The sequence below is a fragment of the Oncorhynchus gorbuscha genome, linkage group LG18, assembly GCF_021184085.1.
Source record: "Oncorhynchus gorbuscha isolate QuinsamMale2020 ecotype Even-year linkage group LG18, OgorEven_v1.0, whole genome shotgun sequence".
Classification (NCBI taxonomy): Eukaryota; Metazoa; Chordata; class Actinopteri; order Salmoniformes; family Salmonidae; genus Oncorhynchus; species Oncorhynchus gorbuscha.
In genome coordinates this window covers 11,819,843-11,845,953 of record NC_060190.1, presented here as the reverse complement: position 1 = coordinate 11,845,953, position 26,111 = coordinate 11,819,843, and the positions used below count along the sequence as shown (strand labels likewise).

The following is a 26,111-nucleotide window of genomic DNA, read 5'->3' as shown; positions in this document are numbered from 1 at the left end:
GTTGGGTGTGTTTTTTATTTATTCTCTAAAATCAGGGTTCCTCTGAAGTTTCCTCTGAAATCAGGGTTACTCTGAAGTCTCCTCTGAAAACAGGGTTACTCTGAAGTCTCCTCTGAAATCAGGGTTACTCTGAAGTCTCCTCTGAAATCAGGGTAACTCTGAAGTCTCCTATGAAAACAGGGTTACTCTGAAGTCTCCTCTGAAATCAGGGTTACTCTGAAGTCTCCTCTGAAAACAGGGTTCCTCTGAAGTCTCCTCTGAAATCAGGGTTACTCTGAAGTCTCCTCTGAAAACAGTTACTCTGAAGTCTCCTCTGAAATCAGGGTTACTCTGAAGTCTCCTCTGAAAACAGGGTTCCTCTGAAGTGTCTTAACCTTTTCTTTCCCAGGCAGCCCCTATGACATGCTATTGAGCGTTGATACCGTCACCACACTTCAATTATAAAACACAATTTCATAATGCACCATTGTCCATGCTCAACAGGGTGGGCATTTTGTGTTAGCGAGGGGAGGGAAGGAAAGGGGTAGTCTGGCTGACACGACCCACATGACTACACAGCGAAGAGCTGTGACCCACTTGGAGGACATCGAAAACTGGTGTCAGGAGGACATTGAAAGCTGGTGTCAGGAGGACTTCGAAAGCTGGTGTCAGGAGGACTTCGAGAGCTGGTGTCAGGGGGACTTCAAAAGCTTGTGTCAGGAGGACTTCGATAGCTGGTGTTAGTGGGACTTCGATGGCTGTGTCAGGAGGACGTCGAAAGCTGGTGTCAGGAGGACTTCGAAAGCTGGTGTCAGGAGGACTTCGAAAGCTGGTGTTAGTGGGACTTCGATGGCTGTGTCAGGAGGACGTCGAAAGCTGGTGTCCGGAGGACTTCGAAAGCTGGTGTCAGGAGGACTTCGAAAGCTGGTGTCAGGAGGACTTCGAAAACTGGTGTCAGGAGGACTTCGATAGCTGGTGTTAGTGGAACTTCGATGGCTGTGTCAGGAGGACGTCGAAAGCTGGTGTCAGGAGGACTTCGAAAGCTGGTGTCAGGAGGACTTCGAAAGCTGGTGTCAGGAGGACTTCGATAGCTGGTGTCAGGAGGACTTTGAAAGCTGGTGTCAGGGGTACTTCAAAAGCTTGTGTCGGGAGGACTTCGATAGCTGGTGTCAAGAGGACTTCGATAGCTGGTGTCGGGAGGACTTCGATAGATGGTGTTAGTGGGACTTCGATGGCTGTGTCAGGAGGACGTCGAAAGCTGGTGTCAGGAGGACTTTGAAAGCTGGTGTCAGGAGGACTTCGAAAGCTGGTGTCAGGGGGACTTCGATAGCTGGTGTCAGGAGAACTTCGCTAGCTGGTGTCAGGAGGACTTCGATAGCTGGTGTCAGGAGGACTTTGATAGCTGGTGTCAGGAGGACTTTGATAGCTGGTGTCAGGAGGACTTCGATAGCTGGTGTCCCGAGGACTTCGATAGCTGGTGTCAGTGACTTCGATAGCTGGTGTCAGGGGGACTTCGATGGCTGGTGTCAGGAGGACTTCGATAGCTGGTGTCAAGAGGACTTTAATAGCTGGTGTCAGGAGGACTTCGAAAGCTGGTGTCAGGAGGACTTCGAAAGCTGGTGTCAAGATGACTTTGATAGCTGGTGTCAGGAGGACATTGAAAGCTGGTGTCAGGAGGGACTTCGATAGCTGGTGTCAGGAGGACTTCGAAAGCTGGTGTCAGTAGGACTTCAGTAGCTGGTGTCAGGAGGACTTTGAAAGCTGGTGTCAGGGGTACTTCAAAAGCTTGTGTCGGGAGGACTTCGATAGCTGGTGTCAAGAGGACTTCGATAGCTGGTGTCGGGAGGACTTCGATAGATGGTGTTAGTGGGACTTCGATGGCTGTGTCAGGAGGACGTCGAAAGCTGGTGTCAGGAGGACTTTGAAAGCTGGTGTCAGGAGGACTTCGAAAGCTGGTGTCAGGGGGACTTCGATAGCTGGTGTCAGGAGAACTTCGCTAGCTGGTGTCAGGAGGACTTCGATAGCTGGTGTCAGGAGGACTTTGATAGCTGGTGTCAGGAGGACTTTGATAGCTGGTGTCAGGAGGACTTCGATAGCTGGTGTCCGGAGGACTTCGATAGCTGGTGTCAGGGGACTTCGATAGCTGGTGTCAGGGGGACTTCGATGGCTGTGTCAGGAGGACTTCGAAAGCTGGTGTCGGGAGGACTTCGATAGCTGGTGTCGGGGGGACTTCCATAGCTGGTGTCAGGAGGACTTCGATAGCTGGTGTCAAGAGGACTTTAATAGCTGGTGTCAGGAGGACTTCGAAAGCTGGTGTCAGGAGGACTTCGAAAGCTGGTGTCAAGATGACTTTGATAGCTGGTGTCAGGAGGACATTGAAAGCTGGTGTCAGGAGGACTTCGATAGCTGGTGTCAGGAGGACTTCGAAAGCTGGTGTCAGTAGGACTTCAGTAGCTGGTGTCAGGAGGACTTTGAAAGCTGGTGTCAGGGGTACTTCAAAAGCTTGTGTCGGGAGGACTTCGATAGCTGGTGTCAAGAGGACTTCGATAGCTGGTGTCGGGAGGACTTCGATAGATGGTGTTAGTGGGACTTCGATGGCTGTGTCAGGAGGACGTCGAAAGCTGGTGTCAGGAGGACTTTGAAAGCTGGTGTCAGGAGGACTTCGAAAGCTGGTGTCAGGGGGACTTCGATAGCTGGTGTCAGGAGAACTTCGCTAGCTGGTGTCAGGAGGACTTCGATAGCTGGTGTCAGGAGGACTTTGATAGCTGGTGTCAGGAGGACTTTGATAGCTGGTGTCAGGAGGACTTCGATAGCTGGTGTCCGGAGGACTTCGATAGCTGGTGTCAGGGGACTTCGATAGCTGGTGTCAGGGGGACTTCGATGGCTGTGTCAGGAGGACTTCGAAAGCTGGTGTCGGGAGGACTTCGATAGCTGGTGTCGGGGGGACTTCCATAGCTGTTGTCGGGGGGACTTCGATAGCTGGTGTCGGAAGGACTTCCAAAGCTGGTGTCGGGGGACTTCGAAAGCTGGTGTCGGGGGGACTTCGATAGCTGGTGTCGGGAGAACTTTAATAGCTGCCGTCAGGGGGACTTCGAAAGCTGATCTCAGGGGGACTTCAGTAGCTGGTGTCAGGGGGACTTTGATAGCTGGTGTCAGGAGGACTTCAGTAGCTGGTGTCAGGGGGACTTTGATAGCTGGTGTCAGGAGGACTTCGATAGCTGGTGTCAAGAGGACTTTAATAGCTGGTGTCAGGCGGACTTCGAAAGCTGGTGTCAGGAGGACTTCGAAAGCTGGTGTCAAGATGACTTTGATAGCTGGTGTCAGGAGGACATTGAAAGCTGGTGTCAGGAGGACTTCGATAGCTGGTGTCAGGAGGACTTCGAAAGCTGGTGTCAGGAGGACTTCGATAGCTGGTGTCAGGAGGACTTTGAAAGCTGGTGTCAGGAGGACATTGAAAGCTGGTGTCAGGAAGACTTCGAAAGCTGGTGTCAAGAGGACTTTAATAGCTGGTGTCAGGAGGACATTGAAAGCTGGTGTCAAGATGACTTTGATAGCTGGTGTCAGGAGGACATTGAAAGCTGGTGTCAGGAGGACTTCGATAGCTGGTGTCAAGAGGACTTTAATAGCTGGTGTCAGGAGGACATTGAAAGCTGGTGTCAAGATGACTTTGATAGCTGGTGTCAGGAGGACATTGAAAACTGGTGTCAGGAGGACTTCGATAGCTGGTGTCAAGATGACATTGAAAGCTGGTGTCAGGAGGACTTTAATAGCTGGTGTCAGGAGGACATTGAAAGCTGGTGTCAAGATGACTTTGATAGCTGGTGTCAGGAGGACATTGAAAGCTGGTGTCAGGAGGACTTCGATAGCTGGTGTCAAGATGACTTTGATAGCTGGTGTCAGGAGGACATTGAAAGCTGGTGTCAGGAGGACTTCGATAGCTGGTGTCAGGAGGACTTCGATAGCTGGTGTCAGGAGGACTTTGAAAGCTGGTGTCAGTAGGACTTCAGTAGCTGGTGTCAGGAGGACTTTGAAAGCTGGTGTCAGCCAGACCAAGAGAGATGGAGGAGAGGAAGGAGAAGCTAGTGTGAGTTATCAGTAGTAGAGAGAGGAGAGAGCTCAGACAAAGTTCCTGTTGTTGGTGAGCTGCCAGAAAGGTTAGCCTTGTCAATCAAACAAGCAGTGAGCATGATCCGGTGACCCCCACGCTCTATCTCTGCACCTCACAACGCTTTCCTCTGAGCAGGGGGGACACGGGGGAAGTGACACGCGGGTGACATGTAACTGTCATCACAAGGTTGCTATGACCTCCCTTGTTTTGGCAGCATACCACCCCTGAGTTGGTTATCTCTCCTTGTATCACAGCAGCAATGCTGGATTCTAGTGTTAGTTAGAATCAAGAACTCATTACTTCTGCATTGCTCTCCCACCTAATCTGAATCTGTCAACCTCAACTCAACACTTCTGCATTGCTCTCCCACCTAATCCGAATCTGTCAACCTCAACTCAATACTTCTGCATTGCTCTCCCACCTAATCCGAATCTGTCAACCTCAACTCAATACTTCTGCATTGCTCTCCCACCTAATCCGAATCTGTCAAACCAGTGTATTCACATAACAGTGCCCTCCAGAGGCATCATGCCTATTGAAACTGAGGGACATGTACCCACTTAATATCATCCATTTGTAGGATGAAATTTTAAAAAACAACACAGTAGTAGTGTTTGAGAGGTTGTTGCACACTTTAAGCAAGTCGATGTTGATGGGATGTTGAGTGTAGCCCAAAGGGTTTATCTTACTTGAGGATTTCAGAATGCACTCTAGTTTGTCTCTCCTTTGTATTGCTGTGTGTGTGTGTGTGTGTGTGTGTGTGTGTGTGTGTGTGTGTGTGTGTGTGTGTGTGTGTGCGTGCGTGCGTGCGTGCGTGCGTGCGTGCGTGCGTGCGTGCGTGCGTGCGTGCGTGTGTGTGTGCGCGCGCGTGTGCATGTGTGTGTGCATCAGTGTGTCAAATCCAGAGCGGAATTTCAAAAGGATGCGCTCGGGTCCTACTTTAAAGTGCGTAAGATGGAGACAGTTCAATTATCTTTTATTACTCCTCCTCCACACTCTCTTTTGTCACTTTCTCTCCATCTCCCTCTTTCTCTCCCTCTTTGATGAGGTCTCTGGAGCCTGATGTCTCACTCGCTTTATCTCTTTATCTCTCTCTCTCTCCCTCTCTCGTTCTCCCTCTCTTTCTCTCTCTCTCTCTCTCTCTCTCTCTCTCTCTCTCTCTCTCTCTCTCTCTCTCTCTGTCTCTCTCTCTCTCTCTCTCTCTCTCTCTCTCTCTCTCTCTCTCTCTCTCTCTCTCTCTCTCTCTCTCTCTCTCTCTCTCTCTCTCTCTCTCTCTCTCTCTCTCTCTCTCTCTCTCTCTCTCTCTCTCTCTCTCTCTCTCTGTCTCTCTCTCCCTCTCTGTCTCTCTCTCTCTCTCTCTCTGTCTCTCTCTCCCTCTCTGTCTCTCTCTCCCTCTCTCTCTCTCTCTCTCCCTCTCTCTCTCTCTCTATCGCTCCCTCTCCCTCTCTCTTGATTCTCTCTCTCTCTCCTGTCTCTCTTTCTGGGTGTTAGGGAGCAGGATGTGTCTTATGCTGTGCTGCTGTCAGCTTAGCTCCAATGTTCCGCAGTCATACGGCCTCATGAAATCTGTCAGAAACCAGTAAAAGCGAGTATTTTTGTATTTGACAGATGTGTTGTTGTTGGAAAGGAGTAATTATTCTGTGTTCATTGATTGTACAGTATGTTTTTATTAGATGTGTGTATATCCTGAGAATAGTGTGTAAAGTCAATGCTTCAGCGGCTGTATTTGTTACTGCATGCATATTGTAGCAATTTTGAATTGAATTGTTAGCTTACTATATTTATGTCCAGTCATTCAACATCTTTGCTTCACTGAAATATGTGTCGTAACAGGGTTATAATTCAATTTCCAAAGAACCTAAGTGGAACAGGACAAAGCGTAACTGTATGATGATATTAAAAGATTGTGTATGTATAATCTGTGCCAAATATTTGGGATTTGTAGGAAATTGTGTAGCATAACAAAATAAGCTAGGGATTTAAATACTGTATATTGAAAAATAAATATTGAGAATAAAATGGTAATAAGATATTGTTTATTCCTACTAACTTGTGCTCCGTATGTGTGTCCATTTGCCTCAGCTGCAGATTTCGACCTGCCCTGCACCACTGCCCTAGAGAGTTATTTTACCTCAGCAGGGCCAGTATTGGCTAACGTTGCTAATTAGCGGAACAGTGGCATCTGCTGCTATCAGGATGCTAATTGCTGGAGCGTTAGTACCTTGGGCTTGGCTGTTTCATGATTTACAGAGTCTATGCCCTGACAGGTTTGTCTATAAAGAGTCACTCGGGCTGATGGAGAGACCTGGTGGGTTACATAATAGATTGAATCCAAATGTTAACCGTGCTACACCAACTCTGTGGTTAAACTGCTGCAACAGGTGTTGAGGGTTTCAAATGTGATAAGTGTGTTAACATATTGTGACAAGTATTGAAGAATGAACCATTGTAACAAGTGTTGAGTGCTAATGGGAAAAATGGAAACATTTGAATTTCCTCATTTAATATATTTTTTTATTTGAGTCATCTTCCATACATCCATCTATCCTTCATCCCTTTTACGTACGACACACACACACACACACACACACACACACACACACACACACACACACACACACACACACACACACACACACACACACACACACACACACACACACACACACACACACACACACACACACACACACACACACACACACACACACACACACACACACACACACACACACACACACACACGCATCATCTAAATAATCAGGTGATTAGGATGCAGCGATTTGCCAGCCCAGCACAGAGACCGGATCACAGCTTATCTTCTTCTCATTATGTCAACAGCACCTAAATGCAAATGATGTTTTGGTCACAAGAATGACACAGGTCTGCAGAAATACTGAGTGACTCAGAAAGTTACTGTTAATTGAAGTACAGTTCGTATTGTAAGTATTCACCCCCCTTGGAGTTTTTCACATTTTGTGGAATTGAAATAGATTTAATTGTCATTGAAATAAACAAAATACTTGATAATGCCAATGAAAATATATATAATCAATTACAGAGTGAAAATAAGTATACAAATGTACAGAATAATGAATATTCCAAATCCTGTATGCAACAATGCACTAAAGTAATACTGCAAAAAAACATGGTAAATGAATGCACTTTTTGGCATAAAACAGGCCTTATGCTTGGAGCAAATCCAACACAATATATCAGGAATCAAGGTGAGACCCAGATACAGACTGTCGAAGTAACAATGTTTATTACAGCAACAGGGGCAGGGAAAGACAGGTCAAGGAAGCAAGGGGTCGATAATCCAGAGTATAGGGGCAAAGGTACAGGATGGCTGTCAAGGCAGGAGGGCTCAGAGACAGGATAGACAAGGGTCAAAACCAGGAGGGGCAAGAAAAGGAGAGACTAGGAAAAGCAGGAGCTGAGAAAAACGCTGGTTGACTCGACAAACAAGACGAACTGGCAACGGACAAACAGAGAACACAGGTATAAATACACAGGGGATAATGGGGAAGATGGGCAACACCTGGAGGAAGGTGGAGACAATCACAAGGACAGGTGAAACAGATCAGAGTGTGACACACAATACATCGCTCAGTAACTGCCTCCTTATCTTCAAGCTCAGTGGTGGCTACATCATGGTATTGGTATGCTTGACATCGGCACCGACTGGGGAGTATTTCAGGATCAAAATAAACGGGATGGAGCCAAGCACAGGCAATATCCTAGAGGGAAACCTGCTTCAGTCTGCTTTACACCAGACACTGGGAGAGGAATTCCCCCTTCAGCAGAACAATAACCTACAGCAAAAGGCCAAACCTACACTGGAGTGGCTTACCAAGAAGACAGTGAATCAAGTGATCAAGTTGTGACTTAAATCTGCTTGGAAATCTATGGCAAGACTTGAAAATTGCTGTCTAGTCATGATCCCCAACACCTACCTTGAAGAATTTAGAAAAGAATAATAGGCAAATACTGCACAATACATGTGTGCAGAGCTCTTATGAGACTTACCCAAGAAGACTCACAGCTGTAATTGCTGCCACTACATGTATTGACTCAGGGGGGGGGGTGAATACTTATCTAATCAAGGTATATTAGTGTTTTTTTTTTCATGAATCTTTATAAAATGTTATAAAACTGTCTTCCACGTTGACATAACAGCATATTTTTTGTAGATCGTTGACAAAACATGACAATGAAATCCATCTGAATCCCACGTTGTAACTTTTAAGAAACCCAAGGGGGGAAATGCTTATGGTAGACATTGGATATCACCATGGATCATTTAAGAGATGTGACCGTCATTTATAGGAGAATGAAGTTCCTTGAATAATATATATTATTTTTACTTATATTGGCAGGAGGGTGTTGAGCAATGAGCCTGTGAATGTGAGTGTCTAGAATAATATGATTTGAGTGTTGTGTGTGTGTGTGTGTGTGTGTGTGTGTGTGTGTGTGTGTGTGTGTGTGTGTGTGTGTGTGTGTGTGTGTGTGTGTGTGTGTGTGTGTGTGTGTGTGTGTGTGTGTGTGTGTGTGTGTGTGTGTGTGTGTGTGTGTGTGTGTGTGTGTGTGTGTGTGTGTGTGTGTGTGTATTGTGTATTGTGTGTGTGCTCCTGTCAGCTCAGCCCAGTCCAAGCTCTTCTCTGTCCTGGTACTCCGATGGTTGAACCAGCTTCCCCCCAGGAGCTAGAACAGTCCCTGCCCATCCTCCCGAAAACATCTGAAACCCTACCTTTTCAAAGAGTATCTTCAATCAAAAATAAATAATAATAGCTACGATAGCTACTTTAATGAGGAAAAGTGTACTTACTATGACAGTGATATGTGGTTGTTCCACCAAGCTATCTTGAAGTGAATGTGTTAACTGTAAGTTGCTCTGGATAAGAGTGTCTGCTAAAGGACTGAAATGTCACATTCGTCTCTCTATTTGTATTATGCCCTTGACATTTATGGAAATCCTCTATTGAAGTCAACCATATAATTTGCCATTTGGCTGCTCTAATAATTGAATATGCTATTATCATTCAATGAGTGGTGTCATCATTACACCACTAGAAACTGCATTGTTGGTTAAGGGCTTGTAAGTAAGCAACTCACTGTAAGGTCTACACCTGTTGTATTTGGCGCATGTGACAAATAACATTTGATTTGATCTCTCTGATATGCACTGGATATCACCTTGGATCATGTGACTGTCATTTATAGGAGAATGAATAATATATGTTCATGACGTTTATATAAGCAGGAGGGTATTGGGTGGTGAGTCTATGTGAATGAAGTGTCTTGAATAATACGATTTCAGTGTTGTGTGTGTGTGTGTGGTCCAGTCTGTTATAAACTCCACAGCCAGAGTAGCTAGTTAGATCTTTTAGACTAGTGTTGGTGTTCACTATGCTGGGTTTCTTTTACAACTCTTCAGCTGATCAGTATATTACGTGGATAATGGCTTACGAGGCCGTGTCACGCCTTGGTCATTGTATTTTGTGTTTTTGTTATATGTTTGGGTAGGCTAGGGTGTGAAATGGGTTTATATGTTGTGTTTCTTATTGGGGTTTGTATTATTTGGGATTGCGGCTGATTAGGGGTGTGGTATAGGCTTGGCTGCCTGAGGCGATTCTCAATTAGAGTCAGGTGCTTATCGTTGTCTCTGATTGGGAACCGTATTTAGGTAGCCTGAGTTCGCTTTGTATTTCGTGGGTGTTTGTTCCTATCTCTGAGTTGTAGTCACCAGATAGGCTGTAATTAGTTTCACGTTCCGTTCTGTTGTTTTTGTATTTAGTATTCAGTTATTTCATGTACCGCGTTCTTTCATTAAAGTCATGAGTAACCTACACGCTGCATTTCGGTCCGACTCTCTTCTTTCAACAGACGAACGCCGTTACAGGCCGTGCATAGCCAGTCGTAGACGTGTTATGTATCTGTGTTACCAGTGTCAAGGTGGGTGGCCTAATGGAGATGTCAACAAATTACAGGGTACAGCCTTGATGGTGATTGGACGTCAAGTGTTACCATCTGACCCTTGACCAAACCTTTATAGTATCCTGGGGTCCTGACGGTGTCTGTGATTGTTCTGGCAACAAGCGTGAGAATAGAGTGTATATGGTGTGCTAAGGCATGCCACACACGCACGCACGCACGCACACACACACACACACACACACACACACACACACACACACACACACACACACACACACACACACACACACACACACACACACACACTCCTCAACGCGCCTCTCCTGAAGTGTGCTGCATTGCAGAGACGGTGGATGACTCATCCTCAGGTTTCAGGCAAACACACTTTGTATCGCCATGGGTACCAGAACCCACAAGCCCTTGCTGTGTACATGTACGTTAGTCACGTCATGTACATTAGTCACTTGTTTCAGCTATTGATTCCTGTAGTCCCTTTTGGAGTTAGTTTTCCTAACTTGAATACCCATCCTACCGTAACTAATTTAATTATCTGATAAAAGCATATAATTGACCACGTGTTGCACCAACGATGCATTATCTTAGAATTCCTTTTGTTGGGGGCTAATCGTAATTGATCTGGCTACGCTGCTTGAGTGAAAAAGCAATGCAAACATTGGTACCGTGCTGGGTAATTCAGCTATCTGATTGATTCTCTCTCCCTCATTCCTCTCCCTCTCCCTGTCTCTGTCTCTCTCTGTCTCTATCTCTCTGTCTTTCTCTCTCTCTCTCTCTCTCTCTCTCTCTCTCTCTCTCTCTCTCTCTCTCTCTCTCTCTCTCTCTCTCTCTCTCTCTCTCTCTCTCTCTCTCTCTCTCTCTCTCTCCATTCCTCCCTCTCTCTCTCCCTCTCTCCCTCCCCCCAGCTAGTGACCTTGGAATCTTGGTTGAAGACTTTGATCAGCTGACATTAAAAATGTATGTACAATCAATTTTTGTGCTGAATCCTTTTCTTTCGAAATAAGATAGGTTGCCATTAGTATACATTCTCTATACATTATTTATCGATATTTGTTTAGGGAAGAAGAGAAAACTTCTTACTGTCCTACATGTCTTAAAATACAGTAGAGCAAATGGGCTTAGATTACAGTACTGATTTTCACACCATAATGCATCCATCCCATTGTCCCTATTAAAGACCTCTGTCTCTCTCTCTCCCACACACACTACAGAGATGCAAGTGTGTGTGTGTGTGTGGGGGGGGGGTGGGCATTACCCTTCTAGGAACGTATACTTAGTTTATGTGCATTCTGCAATTAGCAACCTTCACAACCAGCTCCTACACCCCACTGTTCCTTAGCAACACGCCAACAACCTGCAGCATTTACATATATATGGGAAAGTCATTATTTTCCGTCAGTGAACGATATGCTGCTATGTATAGGTTTGCCTGCATGTCATTCGTGGTTTAGTTGATGGAGATGTCTTAGCTGTCAGTCAGATTTGTTTGCCCAATAGTAAGCCTACTACCACTATTGCATGCCCATAGCACACACAACTGGTCGTACGCAATCATATGTTTGAAATGAATTGAATTAGTTATATTTCGTTTTCTGTACTTTACCCTCCTTTTTCTCACCAATTTCGTGATATCCAATCGCAATCTTGTCTCATCCCTGCAACTCCCCAACAGGCTCGGGAGAGGCAAGGGTCGAGTCATGCGCCAAAACATGACCCCCGAAACCACCCTTCTTAACACCGCTCGCTTAATCCGGTAAAGCCCCCCAGCCAAACCCTCGCCTAACCCAGACGACGCTTGGCCAATTGTGCGGCACCCTACGGGACTCCCAGTCATGGCCGGTTATGACACAGCCTGGGATCGAACCCGGGCCTGTAGTGACCTCTCAAGCAATGCGATGCATTGCCTTAGACCGCTGCGCCACTCGGGAGTCCGAAATGACCATTTTTTAAATGTTTATAGTTAATGCCTTTTGCTTTTTCAATTTGTTTCAAAGGTCACACACACTTGTGGAAACTAACAGGCACTCATACTTGAACCTTTCCACACTAAGGATGAGAATATCATCAAGATCCTAAAATTGTGTTCTCTCAGAGGGGTTGGGTTAAATGCACAAGACACATTTCAGTTGAATGCATTCAGTTGTACAACGGACTATGTATCCCTCTTTCCCTTTCCTTTCATCTATTTTACAGGGGAGTTCAATGAGAAACAAGTGTTTTTATTTTATTTTAAGTCCTAATGCACAAAAGAGGATTTGTCCTGTCGTGGCTCCTGTCGTGGCTCATTGTGGCTTAGTAATTTGACTGCTTCAGTTTCATGAATTCTGGTGGCAACAAAGGAAACTGAGTCGTAGCTGTGGCTCAGGGGAAATTGAACATGAACTGATATTAATCTGATGGAGAAATCTGAAATTGTGTTGTTCTTTCAGGATAGGGTCAGACTGTTGAATGTGATTTTCTGCATTTTCTCTGCCTTAGTCTACCGTTAAAAATTTCGGAGATCAACATTTATGAATGATATACAGTGGGGCAAAAAGTATTTAGTCAGCCACCAATTGTGCAAGTTCTCCCACTTAAAAAGATGAGAGAGGCCTGTAATTTTCATCATAGGTACACTTCAACTATGACAGACAAAATGAGAAGAAAAAAAATCCAGACAATCACATTGTAGGATTTTGTATGAATTTATTTGCAAATTGTGGTGGAAAATAAGTATTTGGTCAATAACAAAAGTTTATCTCAATACTTTGTTATATACCCTTTGTTGGCAATGACAGAGGTCAAACATTTTCTGTAAATCTTCACAAGGTTTTCACACACTGTTGCTGGTATTTTGGCCCATTTCTCCATGCAGATCTCCTCTAGAGCAGTGATGTTTTGGGGCTGTTGCTGGGCAACACGGACTTTCAACTCCCTCCAAAGATGTTCTATGGGGTTGAGATCTGGAGACTGGCTAGGCCACTCCAGGACCTTGAAATGCTTCTTATGAAGCCACTCCTTCAATGCCCGGGTGGTGTGTTTGGGATCATTGTCATGCTGAAAGGCCCAGCCACGTTTCATCTTCAATGCCCTTGCTGATGGTAGGCTTTGTTACTTTGGTCCCAGCTCTCTGCAGGTCATTCACTAGGCCCCCCCGTGTGGCTCTGGGATTTTTGCTCACCATTCTTGTGATCATTTAGACCCCACGGGGGATCTTGCGTGGAGCCCCAGATCGAGGGAGATTATCAGTGGTCTTGTATGTCTTCCATTTCCTAATAATTGCTCCCACAGTTGATTTCTTCAAACCAAGCTGCTTACCTATTGCAGATTCAGTCTTCCCAGCCTGGTGCAGGTCTACAATTTTGTTTCTGGTGTCCTTTGACAGCTCTTTGGTCTTGGCCATAGTGGAGTTTGGAGTGTGACTGTTTGAGGTTGTGGATAGGTGTCTTTTATACTGATAACAAGTTCAAACAGGTGCCATTAATACAGATAATGAGTGGAGGACTTAAAGAAGAAGTTAGAGGTCTGTGAGAGCCAGAAATCTTGCTTGTTTTTGGGTGACCAAATACTTATTTTCCACCATAATTTGCAAATAAATTCATTAAAAATCCTACAATGTGATTTTCTGGATTTTCTTTCTCATTTTGTCTGTCGTAGTTGAAGTGTGCCTATGGTGATAATTACAGGCCTCTATCATCTTTTTAAGTGGGAGAACTTGCACAACTGGTGGCTGACTAAATACTTGTTCTCCCCACTCTATGTACTTCATAAACCAGGCATATAAAAAAATTGTAATACATTTAGCTTTTCGCAAACTTGAACTCTTTATAGGCTCCCTGCGTTCTTAGTACAGTACTACAGTACGCATCAAAACAGCAGCGTTCTAGTAGTATAATTCCATCTCACAGTGATAGCACGATCGTACAGGGTAGAAGCCATATTTACGAGCTGGCAGGTACAGCTCACAATTCAAAGACACGAATAAAGAACATCCCGTTTTCTCTCCCATCACAGTGAGTGTGATGACGCAGGTAATGCAGGGACTTTGACATTCACGCCGACTGGCTTCCTCATGTTTATCTCACATTTCACCTATGTCGTTGTCACATGCTTTGTTTTACACGGAATGTGGAGGAAGACATGTGGAGAGAGACACAGCAACAAAGAGTCTATAGCAGCCCAGTCAGGGACAAACTATTTTCAAGTTGGGTCTGGTGGAGTCAAGTCAGAGGAGTTATTGACTGAACAGGAACGCGCATCAGAGAATTCTTGCAAAATGGCGTGCAATTAGGAAATCCCTTGAACACTAGTTCTGGCACGCCACTTGTTTGGTTTCTTTAGCCAGAGAACGCTTCTTTTGGCCGAAGATGAGAGAAGAAATGGGACACTGTGTGACAAGTGTCAGCCGCTGTCTGAAGCAAAAGAAACCAAACAGAACGACAAGAACACCATTGCAAAGCATCGAAACCTTTGCTCCATTTGAGATCATCTCAATCAACTACCTTCAACTTAAATAAGAATTTGTTCTTCACTGACTTGCCTAGTTAAATAAAGTATTCAATAAAAAAATAAAAACATCTGGAGAGAAGCAATTGTGGTATTGAATACATTGTGGTTTTGGTAGACCACTTCACAAAGTTTGCCCAGACTTACACTACACCGAACAAGTCCAGCAGGACTGCAGCACGCAAGATCTCCAATGACATAATTGTGTGTTTCGGCTACCCATCAGGGGAAGAAGTTTGAGAATGAACTGTTCGGAAAGTTGCAAAGCTACAGTGGGATACAACCCTCAATAACGACACAATACCTTCCACAATCAAATCCGGCAGAAATGCTTCAACAGAACTTTGTTAGGTATGCCGAGTAAACTGGAAGAAATACAGAAACCGAACTGGACGGATTACCTCACAAAGTTGTTCATGCCTATAACTCAACTCTACATGAGTCAACCCTTTTTTTTCGTCTTTGGACTAGAACCAATACTGCCAATCGACCTGCTATTCCTGAGAGAAGAAGAAGGAAGAACACGGACTCGAGCAGGATGTGCAGAGAAATGGAAGACTTCGATGCAGGAAGTTAACTACAATCAAAGTACATGGAGTTCAGTACTGGAACCTGGAGACCTTGTCCTGATAAGAAACCTGTCACAGAGAGGAGGACCTGGTCAAATTTGTGCTTACTGGGAAAACAATATCCATGTGGTTAAAGAAAGAAGAGGAGTGAACTGTCTAGTCTCTGTGGTTCAACCATTGGATGGAATCAGATAACAAAGAATCTTACACAGAAATCTTCAATTACCCTGTCCTTACCTCATCGATGGACAAAACACACAGCAAAACACAGAAACCAGAAAGAGAAAAACACACAAAACACAGCAAACCTGAAAGAGAAAAACACAAAACACTCATTTAAATTGTTCTTAGAACAGTAGGGAGGCAGTACTTCAGTTGGTACTTCAGTCTTTAGTTCAGTACTTTTCAGTTGGACCAGGTTTCAGACTTGGAGAAGGGAACACTAATGGCAAAGGAATGGTAATGGTTCCTTGGGTTATTGAGTGATAGGATCGAAGGCGAGAGAGAGAGAGTGAGAGAGGAGGACAGGGATTTGGTGGCCTTAACGGATGGCATTTGCCAATGAGTGCTGGGGCTTGAGCGTAATGACTGCACATCATGTGAGGCCAGTGACGCAGGGAGGAGGACGGAAGAACAAACTGCGAGAAAATATCTGGTCCTGGGAGACCATGGTGAGTCATCCACCCATCTGCGTCATCTGAATGGAAGAGAGAGAGAGAGAGAGAGAGAGAGAGAGAGAGAGAGAGAGAGAGAGAGAGAGAGAGAGAGAGAGAGAGAGAGAGAGAGAGAGAGAGAGAGAGAGAGAGAGAGAGAAAGAGAAGGGGAGACAAAGAGGGGGAGAGAGAGAGAGAGAGAGAGAGAGAGAGAGAGAGAGAGAGAGAGAGAGAGAGAGAGAGAGAGAGAGAGAGAGAGAGAGAGAGAGAGAGAGAGAGAGACAGAGACAGAGACAGAGAGAGAGAGGGAGAGGGGAGACAGAGAGACAGAGAGAGAGACAGAGAGAGAGAGGGAGAGGGAGAGAGGGAGAGAGGGAGAGAGGAAGAGAGAGACAGAGACAGAGAGACAGAGAGACAGAGACTTAAACAACAGTAGGCAGGTAAGTACAGAGATGATAGCCTTCAATGTATGAAATGACCTATGAACAAAGGGATGCCTGCGTTTAATACATGTGTTGCTTTCCGGCTCCTGTGAACTAGTACAACAGGGTCTGTCCTGAACACCTGCCAATTAGTATTCATTAAACAGTTGTAGATGGACAAGATACAGACACCAATGCTTAGGGAGGTGTGTAAGTAACTGAGCAACTGTGACACCTGCAGGTGCAACAGATTCAGGTTTCATTCAGGTTTCGGCCAAACTCCGGTAGATCTGAATATGTTGCAAAACAGTAATGACACTGTAGACCTGTGTGTCACTTATTATAGGAAGTAATAGTAGCCTAGTAACCATCCCATACCTTACATGCAAATATTGTCCCAGAACATAATCTCTGTGTATCATAATAGTAGCCTACCTAGTCTAGCAATCATCCCATACCTTACATGCAAACATCCTCCCAGAACTTCATCTCTGTGTATGATTGGCTGTCTCAAGCTGTTTCTCTCTCCATTTCTAAAGTTACTCTGACCTCTACTGACAGTAAAGTGTAAAGTCATGTCAGTTTTCAGTTCATTTCCAACATTTACAGGTCGCTGTATGTTTTAGATTTTTTCCACTAGAGGGTGGCAAACATTCATTCATTCACCGCATGCCTTGGGCTGGTAATATACTGTATATACTCAATAAAAATATTAACACAACATGTAAGGTGTTGGCCTCATGTTTTATGGGCTGAAATAAATATCCCAGTTCCTTCCTTACAAAAGTATTTTTAACTCAAATTCTGTGGATTTATTAGTGAGTGCTCGTGAGTATTTCTCCTTTAACAAGATAATCCTTCCACCTGACAGGTGTGGCATATCAATAAGCTGATTATACAGCATGATCATCACACAGGTGCAACTTGTGTTGGGGACAATAAAAGGCCACTCTAGAATATGCAGTTTTGTCACACAACACAATGCCAGAAACGTCTCATGTTTTGAGGAAGTGTTCAATTGGCATGCTGACTGCAGGAATGTCCACCAGAGCTGATTCCATGGAATTTAAATTTGAATGTTCTACCATAAACTGCTTCCAACGTCGTTTTAGAGAATTTGGCAGTACGTCCAACCGGCCTCACAACTGCAGATTACGAGTAACCATGCCAGTCGAGGACCTTCACATCTGGCTTCTTCACCTGCGATATCGTTTGAGGAGTATTTCTGTCTGTAATAAAGCTCTTTTGTGGGGAACAATTTATTCATATTGGCTGGGCCTGGCTCCCAAGTGGGTGGGCCTATGCCCTCCCAGGCCCACCTATGGCTAAACCCCTGACCAGTCATGTGAAATCCATAGATTAGGGCCTCATTTATTTATTTAAATTGACTGATTTCCAGGGTTGGGTAGGTTATTTTCGAAATGTAATCCGTTACAGTTGCTAGTTACCTGTTTCAAAATTGTAATCAGTAATGTAACTTTTGGATTACCCAAACTCAGTAACGTAATCTGATTACATTCCGTTACTTTTAGATTACGTTCCCCTTAAGAGGCATTAGAAGAAGACAAAAAGGTATGATACCATTTGAACAACGTCTATTGCAGGATAAATCAACGTTAAGGTTTACATAGCTGACCATAAATGGATGTTAAATGTTACTTTATAGGTTGCTTATGTAGGCTTCTTCTACCCCGTCGTTTTCTACTACATATAATAATACGATTAAATTATATCTTTACATTTAAAACCAAAGTCAATCCGAATTCCAGTGATTCCAATAAATGTTATGCTCCTTGCTCTTCAAGAATAGGACTTGGAAACACGGAAGTATAGATTAACCAAATTGTTTTACCCGAGCATGACCCTAAAACTAAGTACTTATTCGCCAGCCCTACTCTGTTGTTTATGATTTTGATGTCATGGAGGACTGATTGGGCTCGTTGATTCAAGTTGAAAAATAAATGCTGCGCTCATCAAATGGCATGCTTTGAGCACTACTGAAAAGTGCTATTTACATGTGAAAAATGAATGCGATATGCTCCATTTGCTAAAGGCCTATTGTTTACCTTTTTGTTGGTGACACTTTGATATCTTGATAATGTGCAGCTGTTTAAAGGGCAAATACACAGATGAAACGATAACAAAACGTTCGCCCGGCCTCTGTTTTGGTAATTAGCTGAGGGATGGGCCTGGAGAAATGTAACCACTCTCAGATAAATAGACAGAGCTATGGATGCAAGGACTGAAAATCCATGATATAAAAATGGTTTTAACCATGGTATGAGGCTATACCATGTTTGTTACATTTACAATGTTTAAAAACATTGGAGTAATACAAGCTTATATTTTGGGTGTGACCATTGAACTAAGATCATGAGGCATTTATAAGTTATATTCTTCAAAAATCTAATTATATATATATATATATATACTTAAACAACACAATGTAACTCCAAGTCAATCCCACTTCTGTGAAATCAAACTGTCCACTTAGGAAGCAACACTGATGGAAAATAAATTTAACATGCTGTTGTGCAAATGGAATAGACAACAGGTGGAAATTATAGGAAATTAGCAAGACACCCCCAATAAAGGAGTGGTTCTGCAGGTGGTGACGACAGACCACTTCTCAGTTCCTATGCTTCCTGGCTGATGTTTTGGTCACTTTCGAATGCTGGCGGTGCTTTCACTCTAGTGGTAGCATGAGACGGAGTCTACAACCCACACAAGTGGCTCAGGTAGTGCAGCTCATCCAGGATGGAACATCAATGCGAGCTGTGGCAAGAAGGTTTGCTGTGTCTGTCAGCGTAGTGTCCAGAGCATGGAGGCGCTACCAGGAGACAAGCCAGTACATCAGGAGGATGTGGAGGAGGCCGTAGGAGGGCAACAACCCAGCAGCGGGACCACTACCTCTGCCTTTGTGCAAGGAGGAGCAGGAGGATCACTGTCAGAGCCCTGCAAAATGACCTCTAACAGGCCACAAATGTGCATATGTCTGCTCAAACGGTCAGAAACAAACTCCATGAGGGTGGTATGAGGGCCCGACGTCCACAGGTGGGGGTTGTGCTTTACGTTTGGCATTTGCCAGAGAACACCAAGATTGGCAAATTCGCCACTGGCGCCCTGTGCTCTTCACAGATGAAAGCAGGTTCACACTGAGCACATGTGACAGATGTGACAGTCTGGAGACGCTGTGGAGAACGTTCTGATGCCTGCAACATCCTCCAGTATGACCGGTTTGGCGGTGGGTCAGTCATGGTGTGGGGTGGCATTTCTTTGGGGGGCCGCACAGCCCTCCATGCGCTCGCCAGAGGTAGCCTGACTGCCATTAGGTACCGAGATGAGATCCTCAGACCCCTTGTGAGACCATATGCTGGTGCAGTTGGCCCTGGGTTCCTCCTAATGCAAGACAATGCTAGACCTCATGTGGCTGGAGTGTGTCAGCAGTTCCTGCAAGAGGAAGGCATTGATGCTATGGACTGGCCCGCCCGTTCCCCAGACCTGAATCCAATTGAGCACATTACATTACATTACATTTAAGTCATTTGGACATCATGTCTCGCTCCATCCACCAACGCCACGTTGCACCACAGACTGTCCAGGAGTTGGTGGATGCTTTAGTCCAGGTCTGGGAGGAGATCCCTCAGGAGACCATCCGCCACCTCATCAGGAGCATGCCCAGGCGTTGTAGGGAGGTCATACAGGCACGTGGAGGCCACACACACTACTGAGCCTCATTTTGACTTGTTTTAAGGACATTACATCAAAGTTGGATCAGCCCTGTAGTGTGGTTTTCCACTTTAATTGAGTGTGACTCCAAATCCAGACCTCCATGGGTTGATAAATTTGATTTCCATTGATAATTTCAGCAAAAAAAGAAACATCCTCTCACTGTCAACTGCGTTTATTTTCAGCAAAGTTAACATGTGTAAATATTTGTATGAACATAACTGAGACAAACTGAACAAGTTCCACAGACATGTGACTAACAGGAGTGGAATAATGTGTCCCTGATCAAAGCGGGGAGGTCAAAATCAAAAGTAACAGTCAGTATCTGGTGTGGCCACCAGCTGCATTAAGTACTGTCGTGCATCTCCTCCTCATGGACGGCACCAGATTTGCAAGTTCTTGCTGTGAGATGTTATCCCACTCTTCCACCAAGGCACCTGCAAGTTCCCGGACATTTCTGGGGGGAATGGCCCTAGCCCTCACCCTCCGATCCAACAGGTCCCAGACGTGCTCAATGGGATTGAGATCCGGGCTCTTTGCTGGCCATTGCAGAACACTGACATTCCTGTCTTGCAGGAAATCACGCACAGAACGAGCAGTATGGCTGGGGGCATTTTCATGGTGGAGGGTCATGTCAGGATGAGCCTGCAGGGAGGGTACCACATGAGGGAGGAGGTCTTCCCTATAACGTAAAGCGTTGAGATAGCCTGCAATGACAACAAGCTCAGTCCGATGATGCTGTGACCCTCCAAATCGATCCCGCTCCAGACTACACGCCTCAGTGTAACGTTCTTTCTTTTGACGATAAACGTGAATCCGACCATCATCCGTGATGAGACAAAACCGCGACTGATCAGTGAAGATCACTTTTTGCCATCCTGTCTGGTCCAGCAACGGTTTGTACCCATAGGCGACATTCTTGCCGGTGACGCCTAGTGAGGACCTGCCTTACAACAGGCCTACAAGCCCTCAGTCCATTCTCTCTCAGCCTAATGCAGACAGTCTGAGCATTCCTGGTGTAACTCGGGCAGTTGTTGTTGCCATCCTGTACCTGTCCCGCAGATGTGATGTTCAGATGTACTGATCCTGTGCAGGTGTTGTTACACATGGTCTGCCACTTCGAGAACGATCAGCTGTTTGTTCTGTCTCCCTGTAGCGCTGTCTTAGGTGTCTCACAGTACAGACATTGCAATTCACTGGCCAAAGCTACAGTCCTCATGTCTCCTTGCAGCATGCATAAGGCACGTTCACGCAGATGAGCAGGGACCCTGGGCATCTTTCTTTTGGTGTTTTTTAGAGTCAGTAGAAAAGCCTCTTTAGTGTCCTAAGTTTTTGTAACTGACCTTAATTGCCAACCGTCTGTAAGCTGTTAGTGTCTTAACGATCGTTTCACAGGTGCATGTTCATTAATGAATTGTTTATGGTTCATTGAACAAGCATTGGAAACAGTGTTTAAGCCCTTTACAATGAAGATCTGTGAAGTTATTTGGATTTTTACGAATTATCTTTGAAAGACAGGGTCCTGTGTGTTATTAGTTCAAGCACACTATGTTTGTCTATTGTTGTGACTCAAATTTGTTGACCAATTTATACAGAAATCCAGGTAACTCCAAAGGGCTCACATACTTTCTCTTGCCACTGTACTCATTCAAGGTTTTTGCTTTATTTTTTTTGTATTTTATACAGTGTAGAATAATAGTAAAGACATCAGAACTATTAAATAACACATATGGAATCATGTAGTAACCAAAAAAGTTTTAAACAAATCAGAATATATGTTATATTTGAGATTTTTCAAAGTAGCCACCCTTTACCTTGATGACAGCTTTGCACACTCTGGCATTCTCTCAACCAGCTTCATGAGGAATGCGTTTCCAGCAGTCTTGATGGAGTTCCCACGTATGCTGAGCACTTATTGGCTGCTTTTCCTTCACTCTGCGGTCCAACTCATCTCAAACCACCTCAATCTGGTTGAAGTCAGGTGATTGTGGAATGCCGGTGATCTAATGCAGCACTCCATCACTCTCCTTCTTGGTCAAATAGCCCTTACACAACCTGGAGTTGTGTTGGGTAATTGTCCTGTTGAAAAACAAATGATAGTCCCACTAAGTGCAAATCAGATGGGATGGCGTATCACTGCATGAATGCTGTGGTAGCCATGCTGGTTAAGTGTGACTTGAATTCTAAATAAATCACAGACAGTGTCACCAGCAAAGCACTCCCACACCTTCACACTTCCTCCTCCATAATTCACGGTGGGAACCACACGTGCGAAAATCATCCGTTCACCTTATCCGTTCACCTACCATTCACCTACCCTCACAAAGACACGGCGGTTGGAACCAAAAATCTCAAATTTGGACTCATCAGTCCAAAGGATAGATTTCCAACAGTCTAATGTCAATTGCTTGTGTTTCATGGCCCAATTGCTGTCACGCCTTGGTCTTAGTATTTTGTGTTTTCTTTAATTATTTGTTCAGGCCAGGGTGTGACATGGGGTTATTGTATTTTCGTATTGGGGTTTGTAGTATTTGGGATCCAGCTCGTTTCCCGCGATCCATCAAACACATTTGGTGTGTCATCATAGTGGTCTCTGATTTGTGGCCAGACTCGCTCAGGTGGAACAAATTTAAATTTGCGCCTTTTTTCAAAGCTGATTTGAATGTCTTGAGAAAACAGAGAAGTGTCAAATATTTTTTCCCGCAAACATCCTTTCTGAATTTAAAAGTAATCATCGAAGTAATCATCAAGTTATTTAAAAACAATCTGTAATCTGATTACACTATTGCTGCTGGTAATGTAAAGGTTTACTGTTACCTTTTTTTGTAATCTTTTACATGTAATCTCTTACTCCCCAACCCTGCTGATTTCCTAATATGAACTGTAACCGTAAAATTGTAACATTCGTTGCATGTTTCGTTTATTTTTGTTCAGTATAGTAGTCAAGGAGTGGACAAAAGACTTCTGATTTGTGATGATGGGATGTTGTTTTCTAATATTTTTATACAAATGTATTAGCTACATTATTAGCTAATCCAGACCAGACAAATCTAATATAGTGGGTTAGTGGTGGTGGTGTGGGGGCTGTGCTTTGGCAAAGTGGGTGGGATTATATCCTTCCTGTTTGGCCCTGTCCGGGGGTGTCCTCGGATGGGGCCACAGTGTCTCCTGACCCCTCCTGTCTCAGCCTCCAGTATTTATGCTGCAGTAGTTTGGCTAGGGTCAGTTTGTTATATCTGGAGTACTTCTCCTGTCCTATTCGGTGTCCTGTGTGAATCTAAGTGTGCGTTCTCTAATTCTCTCCTTCTCTCTTTCTTTCTCTCTCTCGGAGGACCTGAGCCCTAGGACCATGCCCGAGGACTACCTGACATGATGACTCCTTGCTGTCCCTAGTCCACCTGGCCATGCTGCTGCTCCAGTTTCAACTGTTCTGCCTTATTATTATTCATCCATGCTGGTCATTTATAAACATTTGAACATCTTGGCCATGTTCTGTTATAATCTCCACCCGGCACAGCCAGAAGAGGACTGGCCACCCCACATATGCTCTCTCTAATTCTCTCTTTCTTTCTCTCTCTCGGAGGACCTGAGCCCTAGGACCGTGCCCCAGGACTACCTGACATGATGACTCCTTGCTGTCCCCAGTCCACCTGACTGTGCTGCTGCTCCAGTTTCAACTGTTCTGCCTTATTATTATTCGACCATGCTGGTCATTTATGGACATTTGAACATCTCGGCCATGTTCTGTTATAATCTCCAACCCGGCACAGCCAGAAGAGGACTGGCCACCCCTCATAGCCTGGTTCCTATCTAGGTTTCTTCCTAGGTTTTGGCCTTTCTAGGGAGTTTTTCCTAGCCACCGTGCTTCTACACCTGCATTGCTTGCTGTTTGGGGTTTTAGGCTGGGTTTCTGTACAGCACTTTGAGATATCAGCTGATGTACGAAGGGCTATATAAATACATTTGATTTGGTTATAAAGTATGCATAATAAATGGGGGCAGTTATGTGTCCATATCACATTAGTTGATAGGCTACAAATCCCACAAATAAATGGACCTTGCTGTTCACGGAAAAATATCGTAATTTGGGTGTAATAATAAATCGAAAGGCAATTTGTTGTGGGAGATGCTTTACCACTTCATCACAATAACTTGAGTTTAACTTGGTACAAACAAATTGATGGGATGGAGAATTCATATTCAGAGAATGTGGTATGTGATGGACATGTCAAAGACCAGTGAATGGTCCTTTTTCGTTTGATATTATCCAATTATTATCCAATTTATTCGCTGCAAGTATCTCATGGCAGCATCCACCCGTCTGCAGGTGAAACGAGCCATAGCTCGGGCGGATAATCAAGAATATCAAGGTTTTCAAACGGGCGGAATTTCAACCAATCGCCTGTAGACTTCAGGCGGTGGAATCCAATCATATTGTATCTTTGAATAGTGGGTGTGCCGCACGTCTGGTCCTAGAGGCGGGAATAGAAAAGTGCTGCATGGCGAGTTTGGTTGAGAAGAAGTTGGATGGTGGGGGTGTACCATTCATGAGAAGCGGCCGAAAAAAAGGGAATATTTGCAGAAATTTCAAAGAATTCTGAGGAATATTACTTTGTTCTGCTTACTATCAGTATATTCATAAAAGTGTCTGACTTTCATTATCATCTGCACCAGGTGAGTGTATTAGAGTCGTTTTCATAGGGATGCCGGGGTGGTTAGCTGGCTAACGGATTATTTTGCCATGACTTTTCAACGATGGAAGACCTCAACCTTGCTGGCTAGTTGACACCAAACTAGCTAGCTAGCTAACATGCTCAATTGTTTCAATGACATTTTCTAGATAAAAGAAATCATCAATTGAATTAAGTGATCGTTTTAATAATAGCAAACTAATTGATATGCTCATTATAGGAACATTCTAAAATGTCTTTCCAGCTATACATTTCAGTGATGGTGCATGCATCGCGAGGACCCTAAACTGCATCAGAACTCCTTTTGATGTTCATTGCTTTAGCTCGTGCTTTTAACATATGCTATTTTAACACATTCATGTACTGCTCGGTTATGATAATAGAAGTTAAACTTTTATTTAGAAATTCAATATTGTATAAACTATGCTCACCAATGCAGCTAAATACAGAGCTTGCCCGACAATGTTAGCTAACGTTACCTAGCTAACATTACAGCAAGAATCAGTGTGATGTGGGCAATGCATTTTTATTCTAACCAGGTTTACTCGGCAAGTTTATCAGCGAAGGGCTTGGTAATTTCAACAAAGGCTGGCAATGCCTTGGCTGGATGACTTGTTTGGCGTGCGGTCAGATATCATATCGGTTTTCTGAGACGTAGAGAGGGGATGCAGTGGCACGACAGTACGCTTAGCTGCACCCTGATCCCTCTATCCAGGGATCTGGCCCAGTTTCGGGTTGAAGCAACACGGTGTAAACACCCTGCTTGCCGTCATCAGTTGAAGCTGGCATGCCCAGTTGTGTGAGCGGAGTCAATACATCTCTTGATTTTCTGTTAATATTCTCAAGTACAGCCTAATCTACTCGAGCCATAGGCTTTATCAAAAGTTCATATAGTTTTCAGAAAATGTTCCCACTATCAGTCTAGAAATGCTGAATAGCTCATGTCAGCAGTAATAGACTATTACAATAAGATAGTGTTATCTGAGTTGATGACATCATATCCCAATCATTCTTATCACAGTAAGAAATTACATGGCAAGCTTGGCTACTACCTGGATCAGGAAGTGTGCTTGGTTGCTTCTGCCTATTTAGTCTGGTCTAGTCAGCTTAATCAGGCTCTGTAAACACTAGATACTGATACCAAAGCTGGTGGCGGTGGTCTGTGAAGCATTTCAGCAGGGCTGGGCTACATGGAAGACTGCAATTCCTCCACTCCTCCGTGGATGCTTCAGGCGAGGATATATTATTTTGTTTTTCTGTAGTCATGTTGCAAAGGAGGCTGAAGTGTTCTCCAAACACTGGTCTAGGGTCAGCTTTCCCTCTTGGCTCTCCCTTCCAATCCCTAGCCTAGCTGAACTGGAAGTCATACATATGCAGTGTATGACAGACAGACTGTGGATCTATCTCTGTGGAGGGAGAGTCTCTAGTCTACCCACACATTGCTTGGCTCAGACATCAGGGTGAAAATTGTCATGTGTGCTGTCTGAGGAAAGTCTCTTTTTGAGGGAGTTGGTGAGAGGGAC

The 26,111-nt window shown here is 44.5% G+C and overlaps 1 protein-coding gene across 8 annotated transcripts in view; it reads left to right on the top strand.

The window, feature by feature from the left end:
• The first annotated feature begins 24,412 nt into the window (after positions 1-24,412).
• Positions 24,413-26,111, top strand: part of LOC124003499 (myosin-10-like) — a 98,506-nt gene continuing 96,807 nt past the window's right edge. For all 8 annotated transcript variants that reach the window (XM_046311793.1, XM_046311791.1, XM_046311788.1 and 5 more), the window contains exon 1: positions 24,413-24,571. The gene's annotated coding sequence lies outside the window, so the exon portion shown is untranslated. The remainder of the gene's footprint in view (positions 24,572-26,111) is intronic.